The sequence below is a fragment of the Ictidomys tridecemlineatus genome, chromosome 3 (genome assembly GCF_052094955.1).
Source record: "Ictidomys tridecemlineatus isolate mIctTri1 chromosome 3, mIctTri1.hap1, whole genome shotgun sequence".
Lineage (NCBI taxonomy): Eukaryota > Metazoa > Chordata > Mammalia > Rodentia > Sciuridae > Ictidomys > Ictidomys tridecemlineatus.
Genome location: NC_135479.1, coordinates 71,233,131 through 71,249,300, shown reverse-complemented (window position 1 = coordinate 71,249,300; position 16,170 = coordinate 71,233,131). Strand labels below are relative to the sequence as shown.

General features: G+C 37.6%; 1 pseudogene across 1 annotated transcript in view; it reads left to right on the top strand.

Annotated features, from left to right (window-relative positions):
* LOC110597373 (HEAT repeat-containing protein 5B-like) overlaps window positions 1–16,170 on the top strand; it is a 45,899-nt pseudogene that overhangs the window by 7,428 nt on the left and 22,301 nt on the right. The window contains exon 3 of the transcript XR_013435644.1: window positions 15,446–15,642. The product of XR_013435644.1 is annotated as a HEAT repeat-containing protein 5B-like (transcript). The remainder of the gene's footprint in view (window positions 1–15,445; window positions 15,643–16,170) is intronic.

The following is a 16,170-nucleotide window of genomic DNA, read 5'->3' as shown; positions in this document are numbered from 1 at the left end:
TGAACTTATATTTCCAGTGTTCATATTGTTTTCTGAATTGTTTATATCAGTGTAAAGTAAACAATAATGAAGAAAGGGTAAGATACTGGGATAAATAAGAAAGAAAGCAGTGTTGTGCCAGCCATTCCTTCGTTTCTGATCACCTTCCATGTTGTCTGATGGGAAATACCTCCTCTTTGTTTATCTCTGGTTGCCAAAACCAGTCCATCAGATGTTGAAGTTGTGCTTCTACTGTTTGCCCAAGTTATTTGTGCTGAGTTGGTATTTTTGGAAAAAGCGAAACAAGTGGGGAATTTGAATGTGTAAAAACATTTTAATTCCTATTTGCATTGAACCTTGTCTCCAAGTTAATGTTTTATTAAAAGTATTACCAAAAGGGCTGAGACATTTCCAAGATTATCTCTCTCTCTCTCTCTCTCTCTCTCTCTCTCTCTCTCTGTCTCTCTCTCTCTCTCTAACTAACAGAACACTTTTCAATAAAATTTTATAATTTGCTTTTAATTATTTTTCAAGGCCATAAGGTTTTACTGGAATACAGCCACACACATCATTTCCATATTGTCAATAGCTGTTTTTTAATGAAAATGAGTAATTATGAAGAAGTCATGTTCCATGCAAAGCCTAAAATATTTACTTTGTAGCTAGTTTTAAATTTTGTTTTGTTTTTACTTTTCCTGTTTTCTGGAATTTTAAATTGTGATTGTATATAATGGACCATGCTATCTTAACCATTGTAAGTATACAGTTCTGTGGTATTAACTATATTCACCATGTTGTAAACTATCACCACTATTTCTAAAACATTTCCATCACTCCAAATAGAATCTTTATATTTATTAAGCAATAGTTTCCCATTTTCTCCTCCTCCCCATGCTACTGACAGTCTCTAATATCTTTTCTGTTTTTATGAATATGCCCATTCTAGATGTTTTAGATAAGTGGAAGCATGCACTTTCCTTTCCATTGGAATTGACATCATTCTCCAACACTCCCTGTTAAGGTGTTTTCTTTTGAGCTGATTTAATATATTTAAAATAGTTATATTATTGGTTGTCTACTGTAGTCCAAACTAGGAATTAGTAGTATGCAAAAGTTAAATCTCATTTAATTTTTTAAATTAATATTAAATCTCATTTAATCCTAACAACACCCTTCTGAAGGATTAAGAATTGCCTCATAAAACAGGTCAGACAAAAGGACGAATTAGTTATTCAGATTTATTTAGCATTTAATTGGCATATGAGCCAGGTCACTGTCTTAAAAACCCCTGTTTTTTATTGTTGTTTTTTTCACTATTGTACTGTCTTCTCTTTGTAAGTTTACATAATTTAGCTTTCATTTACATAGTGTCATTTCATCTGTCTTCTTTGTTAGGTTGAAATTGTTGATGACAGGGACAGTGTCTTATCTTTCATATCCAATCAAGGACTTAGTCCATCATATATTTACTGTGTTTTTTGAGTAATGGTTATCTTAATGACTTCAGTGACAGTGGGCTTTTTCTTATTACTGGTGCAGATCTCCTTACAACATGCATTGTACCTTATGCATCATGGAATGCTTGAGGATGCAAACAGAAATCTAAGTCAGGCAGAGACATGGAGATATGGTGAAAAATCATCTTCCCAGGAAATATTAATCAACCTTGTTCAGGCCTACAAAGGGCTTTTGCAGTATTATACATGGTCCAAAAAGAAAGCTGAATTGTCAAAGCTTGGTGAGTGAATATGAATAAATTATTTTCTTATGGTGAAGAGACTGAAGAGCAGAAGGGATCTTAAGGAGTAATCTAGTAATCTATCTACTAACTTCATTCAGATAAATTCTTGATCATCCTTTATGATATTTCTGATATATCATAAAACTTTTAGGTCATAAATGAGATGATTCATTGCTAAATTCATGACCATTTTAATGATTTTTAAAATTTTGGTCACAGGCAAACAGCTGGACCTCAGTGGTAAAAACACATTCAGTAAATTAAGAGCTAAGCTCCATTTGTATAGAGGCGATTCAGTGTCTTAAATAGAAAAGTGGGGGGGATGACAGTGCCTTGAGTAGAGTAAGAAAAGTGAAAAATTCTAAAGAAGGGTAGTCCATGTGAAACCCATCTGGATTTACTAACTGGGTTTATGCAAGTGAGGCATATACTCTCCCACAGAGAGTCAGGAGCCCTATCTTTAGAAGTGTTGGCTAGAACAAACTAAATTCTTTAGGCAGCCTTGAGTATACCCTTTAAGGAGCCCTAACGTTATCCTAGGGATATAGCCTCGCATTAGAAATTATCTTAGTGTTTCTTGGGGCTGGGGTTGTGGCTCAGTGGCAGAGCACTTGCCTCACACATGTGAGACACTGGGTTCAATCCTCAGCACCACATAAAAATAAATAAAATGAAATAAAGATATTGCATCCATCTATAACTAAAAAATATTTTTTAAAAAAGAAGAAATAGTGTTTCTTAAAGTCTTTATAGGTAGGCCAGGATTGGGGCATAGTCCAAAGAGGGACTAGGCTTAGAGGAGCTGGTTGGAGTTTGATCTAGGAGAGAGTCTTTGAATTTATGAGAAAGGTTATAAATTTTCTTTAGCAGCCATTATTGCATGTAATAAACTCTTCTTCTTGTGTGTTTAGAGTAGAGTTTAGTTTGTTCCATATTATTGTTCCCCAGAATAACGTTTAAAGAATATGGCAAGATAAAAAGTAATTTCTGTACAAAGGTTATAATGCAATTTTTTTGATTTACTGGCCATACCAAAAATTGAGCACTCAGTTCTCAGGCTGACTTCCCTTTCTCGGTGATATCATCCTCTCCTACTCCCAGATATACATTCTTTGAAGCTACATGATTCTCTGCACTTTTCTTTCCCTTGTGTAGTTTTCCTCCATAGCTTCTCTAGAATTAAGTCTTTTCTATTTTCACATCCTTCATCCCAATTTTAGCCCTGGTATTTATCACCTTATAGGTGATAAACACTATTTCCTTATTATCCTTATGTAGTAAGTAATATTTCTTTTGTCCCTAGGCATGTAGATTTCACCAATCTCGGTTCCCATCCTCCTTCTTGTGTTACCTCTTCTTGTCTCCCAAGATTCTTCTCGAAGGCCCTAATGTTAATCTTGTGACATTTTTGCAGTTTCTTCATCTATCATACCCTCTGTCCTTTAAGATTCTTTGAAACCTGCCCTGGCACCTGATTCATAATACTTTAAACCTTCTATATCAGCTGCCTGTTCAGCCTATGTCATTTGGCTTTTCATCTCTTGCTTTTTAATTGTTCTAAGTTTTTTCAGGTATATTTTATGCTGTATCTTCTTATTTAGATTAAGCCATCTTTTGATGTCACGTGCTTGTCTTCTATTTCTTTTAACTTTGCTATCATTTCTGATATAATTTTCTTTTTTCCTCTATTTTAACCTTACTGTCATTTCTGGTATAAATTTTCCTTTTAAAAAGGCTTGTTGATATTAATTTATTAGGTGAGTTTTACAATCATTATTTACTTTTTTTTATTACACATGGTTAGAAAAATCTTGAGCAAATATTTGACTAAAGCAATTGTAATATGACATTTAGACTGTCACTCTCATGACTAGATTCAGTACTTTTATGCAACTGACATTTTGTTCTCTGGCTACAAGAGATGAAGGTGAGATACTGTATGGAGCAATATGGAGTCCATATTGGTTCACTTAGAAAAGAATATCAACACCTGTTTTTATTGTGGTATTATGTTGTGCTTCTACTAGTTGTTGCTGTTTAAACCTTAATGTTATGGAATATAATGTAGACAAGAAAAACATATGAAATAAATGAGTGCTGTAATGCATAAATTTAAAGTTGCATTCCTCTAACTACTATCCAGATTAAGGAACACAGCATTGCTGTCACCTTAATGTAAAAGTTTTCTATGTATGCTTTCCTGATCATACTTCATCCCATTCTGTATCACAAAAATCATTGTAAGGTCTTTTAGGGTTTTCATTCTCTTGCTTTTCTTTCAATGGTAAACAAAATTGGTTTTGCTTATATATGAATTTCTTGGCTATATATAATTTTTTTACTGTGTTTATTTTTTGGGCCTTGCATATTTTATTCAACATTGGTTTAAGACAGTTGTATTGTTGAATATAACTCTAGTTTATTTTTACTGCTAAAAAATGTATGTCATCGCACTAATTATTCTTTCTGTTATTGATGGCCTTTAGTGTATTATAGTTTAATGCTGCTTTGAAATTAACCCTTCATAAGCATGCATTGCTAGGAGTAGAATTGTCATAAAGTATATGCATCTTTGTCACTGTATGAAATACCTTAGGAAGCTAACTTTACACAGAGAAGAGGTTTATTTAAGTTCATAGTTTTGGAGATTCAGTGTCCAAGATTGGGTGGCTCTACAGTAGGTAGAAGCAAGTGGTCACATCTTGAATATGAGTGCCACGGAAAAGGAGGGTGGAGCCAGTCTGTTTCTGTTCTAACAATCCTCTCGTGAGAACACAGGAGGCTACATGAGAATTAGCCTGAGGACCTGAGGACCTCCCACAAAGCTCCATCCCCCACTGTTTCCATCTCCCATAGTACCACACTGAGGCCCAAGCCAGTAATCATAGTGTGTCTTTGGGCAACAAAACTCATGGCAATATATAATATGCTAAACTCTTTCCAAAGTAGTGCCAATTTATATTCCACTGGTAATCTGATTAGGGTTTTCTTTTGTCAATATGTTCCTTAACATTTGTTAATTTCAGAATTTTTTTATATCTGTTAGTTTATTGGGTATAGTGGTATCATATTTTAAAAAAATAATAGCTTTATTGAAAATTGAGAATATAGTTTATATGCCACATAAATATACCCACTTAAAGCATATAGTTTTTAATATATTTATAGAGTTGCCCAGTAATCTTCACCACAATTAAATTTGGAACATTTTCATCACCTCAGAAAGAAACCCTGAACTCTCCATTTCTTCATAAGCTTCTAGGCAACCACTAATCTACTTTCTGTCTTTAGAGATTTATTTATTCTGGGAATCTCATGCAAGTGGAACCATCTGTACAATATGTGCTCACTTAGCATAATGATTTTAAGGTTGCAAGTAACTGTATTTCATTCCTTTTTGTTGTTGAATAACATGCCATTGTATAGAGATACCACATTTAACCATTCCACGTTTATCAATTGATAGACATTTGGGTGGTTTCTACTTTTTGAATAATATTGCTGTGAATATTTATGTACAGTTTTATTTTTCTTGAATATGTTCCTAAGACTGAGATTTCTGGATTATATAACTATGTTTAACCTTTGGAAGGAGCACTAGATTGTTTTCCAAAATAGCTGCACTTTTTTAAATTACCACCATTATCAATGGAAGGGTACTAAAGTCCATGGTATCTGTGATTTTAATATGCATTTCTATAGGGACTAATTATGTTGAGCTCTTTTTATGTGCCTGTGGGCCATTTTTATGCCTTTGGAGAAATTTTTATCTTTGCATATACTTTGATTAAACCATTAATTTTTAGTTATTGGGTCATGAGTTCTTTATATGTTCTAGACAGAAGTCTCTTAATAGGAGATATTTTCTCCTATTCTGTAGTTTGCCTTTTTACTTTCTTGCTGATTTCCTTTGAAACACACATTTTTTTTTTTATTTTGATGAAGTCCAGTTATGTGCTTTTGCTTTTGTTGCTTGTGGTTTTGATGGCATATCCAAGAAACCATTGCCCACTTCAAAGACACAAAGATTTTCACTTACAAGAGTTTTATAATTTTAACTTTAGCATTTAGGTCTTTAATCTATTTTGAGTTAACTCTTGTGTGTGATATGACTTAGGAAACAATCTAACTAAATTATTATGCATGTGAATGTCCAGTTGTGCCAACATAGTTGTTGAAAACAAGTATTTTCTTACTGAATTGTCTTGGTACCCTTCTTGAAAATCAGATACCATAAACATGAAGGTGTTGTTTCTCTACACTCAATTTTCTGTCATTGATCTATGTATTTTCCTCCTTACACCTATATCATACTGTCTTGCTTACTGTAGCTTTGTAATGAATTTGTAAAATCATGGTATGAATCTTCCAACTTTGTTCTTTTAAAAAATTTTTTATTCTATTCTCAGTCCCTGGGATTTTCATATAAATTATAGTTAGCTTGTCCATTTATACAAAAAGATTACCTGTGGTTTTGATAAGAATTATAGGACTCTGAGACTAGTTTAACAATAGTGGTCTTCCAACCTGTGTATCTGAGGTGTCTTTATGTTTATTTAGGTCTTTTGAAATTTGTTTCAACAATATTACTTTTCAGATGGAACTTTTCATCTCTTTCGTAAAACTTACACCTTTTATTTTTAGTTTTTGATGCTTTTACAAATGGCATTGTTTTCCTAATTTCATTGTTTGCTTCTTCATTGTAAATTCATTTTTTGTATTTATCTTGTACCTGGCAACATTGATGAATTCATTTATTAATTCTAATAAATTTTAATGGAATTTTAGAATTTTCTAGACAGAAAATATAGTTTTCCTTTTCAGTCTAGATGTCTTTTCTATAATTTGCTGAAAGCCCTAGCTAAAACCTCCAGTATAATGAATAGAAATCGTGAGAGGGGACATTCTTATCTCGTTCTTGATTTTAGGGAAAAAAGCATCCAATCTATCACTATTAAATTTCATGTTTACTGTGGGTTTTTCATAGATACTGTTTAATCAGATTGTGGAAAGTTCCTAGATTGTCCATGGTCACAAGATGATCAAGTAGTTTTTGTTCTTTGGTCTTCTGATTTGGTTTAGATCAGTAGATCTTTATTTACATTAATAGATTTTCAGTTGTTAAGCCAACCTTGCATTCCTAGAGTAGATCCCACTTGAGCATGATGTATTATTCTTTTAACAATAGCTCAGTTTACTATTGTCTTAACAGAAGTTCTCAATACTAAACGACTTTTCTCTCTCTTTTTTGTTTTTTTGTGATGCTGGGTATTGAACTCTGGGCCTTCACCAAATGACTTTAAAAATTTTTTTATCTTTGGGCAGATGAAAATGATTATGCATACAGTTCAGCAACTCAAAGTATGCCCAGTGACAGCTGAAAGACATCTGTAAATATTTGTGGATTGATTAAAACTCCTGGAGTTTGGGACCCTTTTGTGAAGAGTTATGTAGAGGTAAGTAGACTTTTCATAAAATTGTATTGGTTTTATTTTTGTCTTAAGCCTATGCGAGATTGCATTTCTAATTATCTTTATTGATCAGGAGGAAATTTAATGGAGAAAATTGTTAGGGTTAGGGGTTAAGGGTTAAGGGTTAGGGGGTGGGGGTTAGGGTTAGGGTGTTAGGTTTAGGGTTAGGGTTTAGGGTTGATTAGGGTTAGAGGGTTAGGGTTAGGGTTAGGGGTTGGGTTTAGGGGTTAGGGTGGGGGTGAGGGTTTAGGGTTAAGGTTAGAGTTAGGGTGGTTAGGGTTAGGGTGGTTAGGGTTAGGGTTAGGGTGGTTAGGGTTAGGGTTGGGGGTTAGGGGTTGGGGTTAGGGTTAGGGTTAGGGGGTTAGGGTTTAGGGTTAGGGTTAGGGTTGGTTAGGGTTAGGGTGAGGGGTGGGGTTAGGGTTTAGGGTTGTTAGGGTTAGGGTTTAGGGTTGTTATGGTTTAGGGTTAGGTTGTTAGGGTTTAGGGGTAGGGTTGGGGTTAGGGTTAAGGTTAGGGTTAGGGTGTTAGGGTTAGAAGGTTAGGGTTAGAGTTAGGGTTAGGGGTTGGGGCTAGGGTTAGGGGTTGGGGTTGGGGTTAGGGCTAGGGGTTAGGGGCTGGGGCTAGGGCTTAGGGTTGGGGTTGGGTTTAGGGTTTAGGGTGAGGAGTGAGGGTTTGGGGTTAGGGTTAGGTTTAGGGTTTAGGGTGAAGGTGTAGGGGTTAGGGTTTTGGGTTGAGGGATGAGGGTGAGAGTTTTAGGGTTAGGGTTTTAGGGTTAGGGTTATTGTTAGGGTTAGTGTTAGGGGTTAGGGTCAGGGGTCGTGTTTAGGGTTAGTTTTAGGGTTCGGGGTTAGGGTTGGGGTTAGGGGTTTAGGGTTAGGGTTTTTAGGGTTAGGGTGGTTTTGGTGGTTAGGGTTAGGTTTAGGGTTTAGGGTTAGGGTTAGGGTTAGGGTTGGTTAGAGTTAAGTTTAGGGTGAGGGTGAGGGGTGAGATTAGGTTTTAGGGTTAGGGTTTAGGGGTTGGGGTTGGTTAGGGGTTATGGGTTTGGGTTTGGGGTTAGGGTTTGGGTTTAGGGTTAGGGGTTAGGGTTTGGGGTTAGAGGTTAGGGTTTCAGGTTAGGGTTGTTAGGGTTCAGGGTTAGGGTTTAAGGTTTAGGGTTAGAGTTGTTAGGGTTTAGGGTTAGGGATAGGGGTAGGGTTGGGGTTAGGGTTGGGGTGGTTAGGGTTAGGGTTAAGGTTAGGGTGTTAGTGTTAGTTAGGGTTTAGGGGATAGAGTTTAGGGGTTAGGGTTAGGGTTTAGGATTTAGGGTTAGGGTTAGGGTTGGGGGTTAGGGTTGGGGTTAGGTTTTAGAGTTTAGGGTTAGGATTAGGGTTTAGGGTTAGGGTTGGGTGTTAGGGTTAGAGGGTTAGGGAATACTCTCATAGACAAAGCAGATAGGGACTTTGTCCCTGTAGTTTGCTATTATATCTTATACACTAAATATTGTTAATAGTCTTCAATTTAAAAAAGAACTTCAGTACACTTTAATAGATCTTGGTCTCTAATTTGAACAAAAGTTGGTGTATTACTAAGTACATTTGGTTATCTGCACAAGTTAGTTCCAATGGAAGGAAGCATGGAAAACCAACCTTTCCACTGCAAAATTGAATGGTTTTAAGGGCCATTTGAGATGCTAAATCCAAGACTGTTGGTAACTGCCACCTGAGATGTTTTACTCTCTGTAACTGACCTTGTTTTTTTTCTGTTAATTTGGCTACCTCTCCCTGCTTAGATTGTCCTTTACATTAGGTAGTGATTTACCATGGCTTGAAGGAGTGAACACTCCTCCTGAGGGTATTTATGTTACCAGAGTGTTTGTCAGTGCTGAGATTAAAAACTTTTAAATATGTGGCAGATCAGCATCATGCATTGAATTTACGAAATTTAACAAGGCCCATTTTACTCCTGTGCTGCTCAGCTACAGATCCTGGAATGCTTCATGTCATGCTTTGGAATAATGGTTCTCATCGGGGTCTGCTACTGCTGAGTCAGAACTGTTTCCTGGATTAAAATTGGTCCTCTTTATTCTAGTCCATTGTGTCTTGTCATGGTGCTTCCTCAGTTTCCTTACATAAGTCAGAACAAAGGCTTGATATGTAAATACTGCATTCAGCCTAGACCTGTTTACTTCTTTAAAATTAGCTTTTAAGCATATAAGCAATAGAAAAAAATGGAAACAATGTGTAGATCTCTTAGAGAATAAAGAAATTGCTTCCACTCTGGCGTGTTTTACAACTTTGTGGGATCTACTCATTGTCTAAATCAGAAATTCTTAGTACTTAAGATTCATTTCCATGCTTTATATAGTGCTTTAAAAGTTACAAATGAATTTAGGCAGTTTGTTTCCAGAACTGATTTTAAGATTTTCTTTGCACCTGGGTAATTAGTGCTATACTGGAGGCCTTAAGCCAGAGCCAGCCAGGTCACCTTGAATCACGTGACCACTTAGGGCTTTCGTAGAGCATGCTTTTAACTATTTAAAATAATTACCACACTGAACCTGGAGACCTTTGAAACGTCCATAAAGTTAATTACACTTTAAGACACACCTTCTCCTTTGCTGCTTAAGCCCTATGTCAATTTTACAATATTCCTTTGTTAACAAAATCACCGTGGTTGAAGTACTGTATATAGCGACGTGCAGTTCATTTCATGCAGACACATTGAAGTAAGGTAGTAGAAATAAGTGCATGGTTGTTAAGATCCCGCACCTTTGGTGGTCATTGTATGGCTAGGAGACAAAGGCTTTTTGTGAACTTGGTACATTTTTGCCTACTTTGAGTTAGTGCTTTCTGATTATTGTACTTAATCATTTGAGACCTTTGCCCTTGTATCATTTGATTCTTAGAGTTTATATTGTTGATTTGGTTCCATGACATAGAATGATCCCAGAATTTTTTTGTCATTGCTTCCGAGTCAGCAACTAACAATGATCATAGTTAACAATGGAGGCTCACTCATATGCCAGGTATTACTCTGTGAAACATGTCAGGGAGCTCATGAAGTGGAAGTTTTTCTAATTCTCTTACATGGGAGGAATCTGAGGCTAGGAAAGGTTACTTAGGATCACTCATTGTAAGTGGTGCAACAAACTAGACAGAACAGAGAAAGAGACTGATGGAGACTCATCCGTTGTCTAGATATTAAGTTAGGCAGCAGAGAAACAAAGATGTATAAGATTCAAGTCCAGGCCTCCATGGAAATTACTTTGGTCATGGATTGCCATGATAGACATATAAATAATTAATGATGCAATGTATGCATTTCATAAAATAGGTATACGTGCAAAGTCTGTGAGAAGAGAATAAAGGAAGGAATCAGACTTATTGGGCAGACAGAGATAAAGGAATACTGCACAGAGAAAATGGCTTTTGCTTAAAGATGACCAGAAAACTCTTGAAAGAGTCTGCATCCCTAGCAAAATACCCAGAATATCTCAAGTCCTCACTAATTTTGGGGGTGGTGGTGGTGACAGTTGCACTCTGTCCAGCTAGATGAGCATGAGAGAAGAGCATCATAGGGGATAGATGTACCTGATTGAAAGCTCAGAGGCTGATTAGAGTGTGATGTGCTCTTCCTTGGTATGGCATTGGTCAGGGGCATATGGAAATGTGACCAGTGGCTACATCACACATAACTCCTTTTACTTAGACCAAATCCCCTACTAGGAATCGCCTGCACTCCCAACATTCTCACTGTACCTGAGGTAATTCCTGTCTGCAACTGCCATGCATACTGATCTTGTCTCTTCTTTCTCTCTAGTCACAGTTCTTTGTTTCTCTGCTACTCTTGACCCTTAATGACATATTGCCTTGGTAACCCCTTTGATTACCACACTGTTATTATTTTAACTTTTCTTATGTCATACTCTGCTTTTTGGTGGACAGAGAACATTAAACTTGGATTTCTTATATAAGTCATGACTATAAGTTTAATGTGTTATTTTCCAATGTAAAAAATCATTTCCTTGGGCTGGGGCTGTAGCTCAGTGGCAGAATGTTTACCTAGCATGTGTGAGGCATTGGGTTCAATCCTCAGCACCACATAAAAATAAACAAAATAAAGGCATTCCATCCATCTACAACTTCAAAATTTTTTTAAAAAAATCATTTCCCCAATAGTTTTCTTTTTCCACAATGATATAATTAAGGATGGAAATTAGATTCCACAGTGCCCATGTAATTGGTAATTGGAAAGTCCCTCTCTGACTCAAAAGGAGGGTTATTGGTGACAAACTGTTTTCACTACTCTCTCCTCAGAGGCTCAGAGAAGGTGGAGCCTCCAGATTGCATTCTTAAGTGTTCAGTGGGTAGAAGAGTTAGGTATTAGGTTCCTGCTAAATGTGAATAACCATAATCATGACTTATACATTATTTATTACAAATAACAACATAGTAGACTTTTACTATTCATAACAACATTCAATTATTCAATTATTAATTGAATAGTGACCCAGAAGATCCATGGCATGTAGTAATATGTAATTGGAATCACACATGCTTTGAAGTGCCTACCCAGGAGCAAATCACCTACCTAATGACAAGCCAACTGCCCATTTGCTTTAGTTCACTACCATATGTGCAAGAATCCCAAACTAGTCAAAAATCATTACTTCATAAATGACCACCAGCTTCTCTGGCTGGTGCTGAGATTGAAGAGGAATAACAAAGGGCTAGAAAGTGATTTTTTTAAACCAGAAAACAGAAATCTGGTATAAATTGGAAAAAAAAAAAACCATCATCCTTGGATTTGGCAGTAGGTTGAGTCACTGAAATACATATATGGAACTAAGAACAACAATTCTGGAGATACTTCAATGAATACACTGGTCAGGGTAAAATTGTACTTTCTGGGTCAGTGGTAGCCTGTTTTGTGGTGCACCAACTAGAGCCTTTGCAAAGACCTCAGGACTTCTGTCTCATGGGATTCCCCCAGCTGCTGTATCATCACAGCTTTTTGCTAGGATCCTGGCTCAGTAATGGTATGTTGACTGAATAGCCTTTTTGAATACAGACATTACTCTACACCATTAGTCTATTTGAATACCATTCAGCCATTAGTCTTGAAGGTCAGTTGAGATGTCTCAGATTTCTGGTTTAGGGCTTTATGATGGGATAAAATTCCCAGTATGTATGTATCAGTAATTACTCGTAACAAATATTGTGTATGTTTTTAAAAAAGAGTATCAGGCTGATGGAATTCTATTAGCCACCTAGGAGGAAACATCTTGAATAGGAAAGATAATAAAAAACGGCCATCTCTACATAGGAATTGGGGCAGTAGTCAGTAGTCAGTGTAGATGCTGGAACTGACACTGGGCAGTAAGTCAAGGAGAAAAGGTGGCTTCTTAATCTGTTGTTGAAGGATACTTAGAATGGAAATTCACATATCCACAGTGTACTAAGCTTTGAGTATCACTGAAGAACCCTGTAGGATTTCCTCCCCACATGTGCATGTCTGCCCCCCTATGAGGCTCCTTTTTTATATGTGTGCTTTTCCTTTCCTTTTCTTTTTTTAATATTTATTATTTTTATAGTTATAGTTGTACACAATATCTTTAGTTTTATTTTTATGTGGTGCTGAGGATCAAACCCAGTTCCCCATGCATGCTAAGCAAACGCTCTACCTCTGAGCCACAACCCAAGCCATATGTGCTTTTCCTTTTCAAGGCAAATTTTTCTATTCTTAGTTATAAAAGGGACAGAGGATAGCCTTGACATCAACCTTGAATTTTAAAGAGTAGCTTTCTTGGGAGTGAGAGGAGCTGTGCCTTGGAAGACAGAAAAGCAATAAGAAAAGAAAAAGAGGGAAATGGAGTGGAGACAGGGAAGGCTGGCTCTGTCTTCCTCATTTGTTAGGCCAGACATCTGCACTGTCTCTACAAGCCCAGGTAGGTAAAAGCACATATTCAGTGTCAGGACAGATTCTCTCGGCCATCGGGAGATATTGACAGACTTCAGGAGCGGAACAAGAACAAAGCAGCACCGTTTAAGCTTTGAGAAGCCATGGCAGCCTGATGGGGCTTTGCAGAAAGGCTTTCAGAGTGGCATTCACACCAAGCTGAGGCTCTGGAGACAGAGATCCTCCTCCCTTAATAAGGCATTATACCATCATTAATGCTGAGGCATCCTGTCTAGTCTTACCAGAGCCTCTGGTCTTAGTGTTCCCATTTTAGCCTGCCTAGGCTTCTTGTTCTGAAGGGGCTGAGGAAACTGCCAGAGATCTTAATTTCCTGAGGATTAGGCTGTTACAGAGATGTCCCTGAGGTATGGAGACACAGGATGTTCCTAATAGGAGTTGTCTCCTCTGGGGCCCCAGTCCCAAAGCCCATGGTGTGCAAACAGATCACCTTTGTGTTCCATCCCCGTGGGCCTGCCATCTATCCTGTCCCTAGCATGTTTATTCACCATGTCTCTCAGCCCCAGGCTCTTGCCTGTGTGGGTGGGCATCCTGTCAGCACCTGGCTGGTGGACAGCACCACAGCCATCCCTGACCAGAAGTTGCTCTTCTGACCTCTTTAGCCACTACTCCACTTACATAAAGGTTATTTTTGTTTTGGTTCGTTTGTATGTTTAGCTGGTTTTGTGATGAAGGAGCTTCATGAGCAAGTCATTTTTAAGCTAGATTCTAAGCAGTTTTAAATATTATGAAACAGGTTTGAATAACTATCAGGAAAAGATGCTGGTGACAGACTGAAGGAGGAGGCTGAGATGGTGACTATGTATCATGATAGAATCACTGCAGAGTTCCCTGGGGGACCTGGCTTTTGGCCATTAGCTGGGTGACCCATTAGTCAGTCATCTGGCATTTCTGAGCCACTCTTCATGCACATGTAAGAATCCCTGAGAATATTTTACTTGTCTGTTGACAAGTAAGTCTTATAGGCAGAATCATTCCCACATTTTTATGTAAGAACAACCATATTTATTCCCCCTTGTGGAAAGGATTAGATTGATTTGTTGAAAATTCTGAGTTATAGAACATTTCAAAAGAAGTCTAAGATTTCCACTGAAAGTTCAAATGTATGGAAAATCTAGGTTCAGAGATGACTAAAGGTTTTCTATATGTCATTGTTTTTCTTAAAATATCCAACTTATTTTAGTGTTTCTTGCACGGTAGTTGATTATTAACTATTTGTGAAGTTAAAGACTAGATAAGAATCTTCCAGGTACTTTTAACAAATAGATGTAGGGCTTTGGAAAGAAACATGTACATTGGTTATAGGAGTGTTTCCCAAGGGTTTCTTCAGAATGTTTTATTTAATTTCACTCTTCAAAGGGCAAAATACTTCTATTGTTCAGACAGTTCATGTTCATAGGAAACTTATTGCCAAGGTTTCTAGTTTTCCCCCCTATGTGTCCACTTTTCTCTTGTTTCATAGAAATACAATTTTAGCTATGGAGATGGCCACCCAGAACACACTTCCTAGACTCCCTTCCAGGTGGGTATGACCATATGACTAAAACACTCTGTGAGGTCAGCAGAAATAACTGTGTACATCCTGTCATGTAGAGTCAGGCCCTCCCCATCCACTTTCCCCACTGGTTGGAATCCTGTATAGACCAGGCTATACACTAAGGGTTGAGGAGGGTGGGTGGGTAGATGGATGGATGGATGGATGGATAGAACATAGGTCCTCAACTGGATCCCAGTTTCCGTAACATACACAAAGTTAAATTTCGTGACACTGCTGCTTCAGCTTAACACAAATTTTAAAATTATTTTGATGCCCTTTGACATTTTTGAAAATGGAAGACAGTCCTAGAACATGGGAGCAGTACCAATGCTGAACATGGTGTCCACTTTGGCAGCAGCTGTGACTTCACCTCACTCCTGGAAGCCTTTGATAGTTTGCCTTCTCTCTTGTTATGCACCTTCCTCCTTGGATTCTATCTCAGGATAAAATGGCAGGCTCCATGTGTGCTTCCATTTGCTGCAGAAGAGGATGAGCTTGAGTGGGGCCTCTGCTGTTCAGGTCTGTTAAGCATGTGGCTGTCTATCCACTTATACTTACAGCCACCTCTGCTCTGTAGCTATAGAAAAGACAGGCAGGCAGGACAGAGGAAAACACCTTTTCCTGGGAGAAGGAGAGAGAATGGCACAGCTTACAAGAGACAGGTTTTCAAGCCGCTGAGGTCTATAGCAGCTGCTTTCAAAGCATGCTACCTGGACAGCAACCATAGGAACCTGTGAATTTCTTAGAAATACTCCTCCTCAGGCCTTACCACAGATCAACCACATCAGTAACTCTGGGCATGAGATTCAGCAGTCTGCTTCAGAAAGCACTCCAGGAGGCTCAGTTTGGGAACCATTATCCAAGGAGGGTTGGAAAGCCTGACAGTGGCACTTACAAGGAGAATATCTTGATGAAAGTCCTGGCTGCAGAAAAACTTCAGCAAGAGGTAAAACGGCCAGGTGAGGAATGAATGAGGAAGCATGCTCTTCAGAGAAGAGTTTAAATAGGTTGGGGTTCTTGTGGTACTCCTAAGAAGAGTCTAGAAATGGTTCCTTCTGTGTTTGATACCAGGGGCATATCTAGCCTTATCTTCTGGTTCAGGAATATTGTATCAGCCAGATATGCATAAGTTCCTTCACACTCCATGTGGGAATTGAGATTCTTAAATGGTGGGTATTTTTGTAGTGGAAAAAGTGCTATACTATAGTGAATAGGGTGGACTCCTTTCTCCCACCTCACCCTGGAGGACAGCTTTGAACCAGGAGCTAGGCCTTTAATGGCTGCAAAGAGAAAAAAAGAAGTATGATTTCCATGTAAGGGCTACCAAGAATATAAGTGCCTATTTAATAAATTATTTTTTGAAATGCCTTTTCCATTTTGGTAGTTGAAGTTTGAAAAATGTTTAGAGTACTATAATTATCATTTCTGTGAAAAAATACACATTGCAGTATTTTTGTTTTTTGCTACAAGTCAAGTTGTAGTTTAGG